Source organism: Drosophila mauritiana, chromosome 2L (assembly GCF_004382145.1).
Source record: "Drosophila mauritiana strain mau12 chromosome 2L, ASM438214v1, whole genome shotgun sequence".
Lineage (NCBI taxonomy): Eukaryota > Metazoa > Arthropoda > Insecta > Diptera > Drosophilidae > Drosophila > Drosophila mauritiana.
In genome coordinates this window covers 11,657,970-11,663,969 of record NC_046667.1, presented here as the reverse complement: position 1 = coordinate 11,663,969, position 6,000 = coordinate 11,657,970, and positions in this window count along the sequence as shown.

The window sequence follows — 6,000 nt, the reverse complement described above, 5'->3', positions numbered from 1 at the left end:
GCAATTATATTTAATTGATTCCAGCAATTATCACCTATTTGTGTAAACTAAGCAAGTGTGAGCTGTAGCGTAATAACATTAATAAATACAAGTTCTTCACTTTGATATTTACGGATTAGGTAAATAATTAAACAGATGTTAATTTTTAAAAATTAATACCAAGCTTGATTTTACCAAATTTTTATTTTGCCTAAACATTGCAAATCACAATAAAGTTGAAAGTGTTTAATAGTGAAATCATTTTCTACTGTAGTGGAAATATGTTACAAAAAAAGAAACAAAAATTTGTGTGTAACCTTTTTAGTACTTTTATTTAATGAAACCCATCTTCTATCCTTTGCTGTAACTAAGCATACAAAATGGACATTAAAAGTGCAGTTAAAAGTCGGTCAAATGTTGGCCCATGATCTATTTGGCAACTGCACTGACTAAGTTGCCATTATTTGGCATTAAAACTCTTATCGGCAGCTGCTGGGAGTAATAAAAAAGGATAGTTGCTTTCGTTGCTGTTAAAAAAGTTGTAACTTTTACCTTTCAAATGTTTTATAACCGCCATCGATAAGTTTTGAATGCAAACATTTCGCTTACATTGTCTTTTGTTACGCTAAAACACAGTAAAAATGGAGTTTTTTTGCAATTTGTTTTTTTTCGGTTACCATTCCCTAATACTTTTTATGGTTTAATGTAGCTTTTGGGTAATGCTCTTCCGGCCAATAAAATATGTCAAGGCTAAGAACAAAAAAAGTTAACTTTTTGTTCAAGCATACATTGCGTATACGTAATAACAAAATGAACAGCGTGGGAAAACATTTGTGAGTGGGGAAAAGAACGAGGGCTAATTTTTTTTCCTTTAACCAATATAAGTTAATTTGTTTTAAAAAATGAATTAGTATATTTTTTAAAATCGAATAAAATGTAGCATACTTCAAAAAATCGACAATATGCTCGCTTTCACTGCGAGGTATAATTACGAGGCAGCTGCAACTTTCTTATTTTGGCAAACTTTTTGTGTTTTTTGTTTGTGGTCTGGCCCACTCCATGACAAAAGAAAGTTGCCAAAGTTATTTGAGTTGGAATTTTTTTTTGAAAAGTTTCTCTCTTCTATATGATTTTTTGGCTCCAACTGCTCTGTGAGTGTGTGTTTATGTGGCACTAAATTAATGAAAATCACAACTGTGTGCAAAATGTAATTTAATCTTATTTTTCCCCACAGTTGGGCCCGAGGGCAACTGGCGCGTGGCATGCGATAAACTTCCCGGAAAGTGTGAGTTGGTGGAAGTATTCTGGTTTTATCAGGCGAAACTGACAGTTTTCAAATTTATCAAGTGGCCGAAGGTTTCGGTAAAGGAGGAATACCCATCTGGTTGTTCAGTGTGTTCGATTTGTGATAGGCAAGGTCACACGGTCTTGAACTTGTCGTTTTGTCTGTTCCCCAATTTATTAGATTTTTCATTGCCGCACGTTAGCTGCTTAGCATCAAAGGATTCGTTTTATTAACTTTCCAGAACTAATTCTGCAACTGGAATATAAACACGAGCAAAATTAGGGTAAACAATTAAATGTTCATCTAGAGAACTTGAAGCGGAAAAATCAATTTAAAAGTCTAAGGTCCATAAAAGACATCGCATTTATCGCTGGATAAGCAGGCAGTAATGTGGTTTAGCTGCATATCTGTGCCATTAAATGTGAATCCGTTGCCCCTAAAACTGCAAAATATCAAAACAATAAAATGCAGAAAATAGCCCGAATTTTGAGATCTCTTAGCTTGGAGCCACCAAAAAAACAGAAGGAACGAAAGAAAAAGTCGGCTTCGTCAGCAAACCCAAATATACCAAAAATGTTCACTTTGCAAAAATAGTAATATTCGTTTTATTCGTTCGCTTCGTTCTTCTATTCATAAGGTCAATATTTGCGAATGGTTATTAAGCAGATAAAGCACCTTGAAATCTGTTCATTCGTGCACTGGCTAATATCTAATTCTGCGAATTGAGTTTGCAGTTCTTCCCCTTAACTGTGTATACTTTTGGGTTGCTAATTAGCTTCTGAAATATGCCCACGCATTATATAATCTATAATGAATCTCCCACAGCCTGATATAATATCGTCCATGACATTGACCACATTCAGACTTTGTTTACTCTAGACGCGAAGGCATTGTGTCAAGTATTTATTGCTTTATCGCTATGTTATGTTTCGTTCAACTAATTTCAAACGATTTTTCACAGCACAAAAATTTACCAGAACTGCGCCAAAAATGGTGTGTGTTTCTCTTGGTTGGTTTTATATATATTCTGCGTTTTTTTTTTCACCACCAAGAGTTCATGGGGGTGAAGTGGTTTGGGTTTGGGTATTTCGAGGGCTCCAAAATCGAGTGTCGGCGGAACAGCTGCGTTTGCCGTTTGTTTACTTGGTCTACTCGGGGTCTCTGAATGGACTCCGGTCTGCTCTGTGTGTCTTTGTCAGGGGCGTGACCCCAAGGGGGCGTTCAATTATTTGTGCAGCCAACAATCAAGGCATGCAGTAATGTGTACATTTTGGCCAAAGCAAGCAGACGGGGGACATTTTTAAGGATAGATTGTCATAAAGTGAATACTTTTAGAAATAATGTGTAACTTATTATTTGTAGCATTTAAAATAATAGAGATTTAAGGTTCGCTTAGTTAAGACTTATTTAGTTTTAGGTTGGTATAGCTGATTATGCTTACTAAATATATTTTCTTGGAATTTATTTATCTAAGGAATCCCCTTTAGCTGCGCCCATGTTTTCTAAATGCTTACTTCCTCAGTAATTGTGTCTGTGTATCTGCACTTGCGGCCACTGCTAATCGTCTAATTTTATCATGTGGTTTTCCCCATTTAAGTGCCGCCAAGTGTTGAACGATTTGTGTAGTTTTTCCTAACCAGTGCACCGATAGCCCCGTTCCCTGTGGCAGTGGTTTCCTTCGTTTTTTTTTCTCATGGCTATTTGTGGAATTTTCGGTATGGTTGTGCTGGGCTGGCATTCTTTGCTTATCATTAGGCTAAGTGCTTGCACATTTGACCTTGCCACGCCCACTCATTAGCAGGTTAATGTGTGACAACGCCCACTTGCACCTGAAAGCCTTTTGTCGTCTGCCAAAGAGATGCATATTAATTGGACGGATTCGTTGGAATGGGGGAAAAAATAGTTGAATGGGAAGATAGACATGACACAGTGGTCACGCGCATTCCATATTTGTTATGTTCTCATATTGCGCATACGCCGTGGTGGCCTATGCAGACAACACACGAGGGCAATCAATCATGTGCCGAAATTACGCAGCCGGCTCCCAATCTGGCCAAGTTCAGCCTGGCTTAAACTGCTAACCGTGTTTCCGGTTACCATTTTGCATAGAACGCGCGTTTCGCTTGCCAAACAAAAGTTGTGCATAGTCAGCTTATGTTTGGCAATGGAACAACAATATTTGAGTCCAAGGATGGCTTTGCAAAGTTTGCCGACCCATGGAGCCACTTTGTAAACTTTGGCTATCGCACCAATTTAAGGATTTTAAATTAAACTTAAACTTCTTATTATGTTATTATGCGGTAAAGTTACGTGTACAGGAACAGTTACAGATATTTAAATGTTACACAAAGTATAAATCATTTAAAAATATTATGCGCTAACTTTGAAAAATTTAGGAAATATTTATTTTATCAAGAAATTGAGCTTAATAATGCCATATTCCTCTGCAGTTTGAATTATATGTTATTGATTGTTCCACCTGGATTATTTGATTATACCTTCTTCAACACGTCTCGTTCAGCTGTTGCCTGGGCAAGTGCATTTCGATTTCGCCCTGTCAAATTATGAGCTGCCTGGGTGCCATCTATTTCTGGCCCACTCCGACTGGTTTAAGCGGCTTTTGGGAGCAGCTCCATTTCCTTTTAGCCAGCAGCGCAGTTATTACACGCCCACAAATGCTGACATTTCAATTGTTCGGCCGGGCTTAGCCATGCTGTCAGTGCCAAATATTGTTGGGGTCGAGTATTGCGTTTTGGCCATTAGTTGGCAGTCCAGTGTGGCAGGAACTGGAGGCATGGGAACCTCAAACTATAACCTTAATTCCTCAGCCTTTGCCTTCGATATCCGTGACGACGCTGGTCGTCATCGCAGCCGTAGCTGAGCCCATAAAATATGAACCAATTGACGTGAAATTGATTGTTCTCCTCCAAGCTGTGCTCCACTCTGTGCCCTCTCTCTCTCTCTCTCTCTCTCTTTCTCTTTCACCCTGTTGCCGTCTTGGGGTTTTCTGTTTGGGCTTTATTAACTACAACTGCCATAAAATGCAGGCGAAGCGAGCTTCTGCACTACCATTTCTCGTTCACACCTTCAATTCCCAGCGAATGCACTGAAATACAAAATATATATTTTTTACTAAGGTACCTAAAAAAATAAATGAAAAAAGTGTGACAAATTAGTGGCTTTTTCGATTTCAATTTTATCTATTAATTAAATGATAATAGCTCTTTAGATAAAATGAGATATATAATATTAAACATAAAGAAATACGCAAAACAGAAATATTATAGTATAGATACTTGTGTTTATTTCTTAATATTAAATTTTAAGAAATCAAGTATATTTTCTCTGTGTGTACTTTTATCCTTCTCCTTCTCCCTTCCTCCTGCACATCCTGCCCCACCGCTTATCGCTCATTTTACACGCTGCCAGCTTTGCGAGGCGTTGCCGCAAAATTCCTTACAGTTGGCATATTTTACGTGCCGGGCCAAGGGCTTAGATGACGCTGGAGAATGGGCCATGGCAAGGATTAGAAGTTGGCCGGATCCGGGATCCATGCCCGACCTTCTTGGCTCTTCCAGTCAAATCGAAGTATTCGAATGGGATTTTCAGGCGTGCTCTTAATTAATGTGATGACTTGCGGTCAGACAAAAGGTCCAGAGCATCATCAATACATGACATTGGGCACTATAAGGACAATCATCCATCATGAAGGAGTTGTCTGAGGGGATTGGCAATGAATGCAGGTGCACGTTATGGAGAAAGTTCGGAATGCGGACAATTAGTGCGGGTTTCTGTAGTCTCCTTCAAGCCAATTCATTATACAGAGAATTGTTTAATGACTTTTTAAAGTGGCTAAGAGGTAACTCATTGAAGTTTTATAATAACAGTCAACCAAAGACTTTGATCTGAAACCATCGATATATTAAATCGGTTTTGATAACAAATTACATACCCAAATTTGTAGCCCGAAGTAGTGTTATTAATGCTTAAAATGTTGTTGTCGTTTTTAAATCTGAATAAATACTCCACTTGCTCACCATTAGCTCCTGATGGGCCTGGGCCACACATAATATAATCCTTGAACGTGGGCCATATGTCAGACATTCCTCACCTGTCCGTGGCGCAACAGAAATGGCCATTTATTTGATGTCGCTACTTACCTTTACACACACGCTTCATTTCCATTTGTAAGCAATTTTTCAGACTCAATCCTCGCGTGGAAATACGCTTCCCAACCAGAGTTTTCCACCAAGCAGGCCTCTCTTTTGGGTCTCGACCATTTGTATCCGAGTTGCAGCATCTTTGGCTCGGATGTGCCGCTGGTGTGTGGGTGGGCTGGTGGAAAATGGGGAAAAATCCGCTTCGGCTCCTGCAATCGGCTCGCTTCGAACCCAAAACACAACAATGAAAATGCCGCATCGAACATGTTCGGAGCACATGGCACGAACCGCAACCGAGAACGCAACTTTCAAGAAATGTTTTCAAAAGCGTTGGCGGAAATTCAGTTGTTTGGAAGCCATTGCAGCTAACGGTACTCTCGTCGGATTTCCCATTCGCTTCGATTTTCCCTACTTGTACACTAGGCCGTTCAAGAAACGTGTGAAAAACAATAGAACAAGTGTCTGTGTGTGTGTGCGTGTGCGAGTGTGAGTTTGTTTGTGACAAAAGTGAGGGATAATCCTCGATAAATCTAGCGCAAGCACAAATTACAAAGGAAAGAAAAGTGCAAGAAAAAT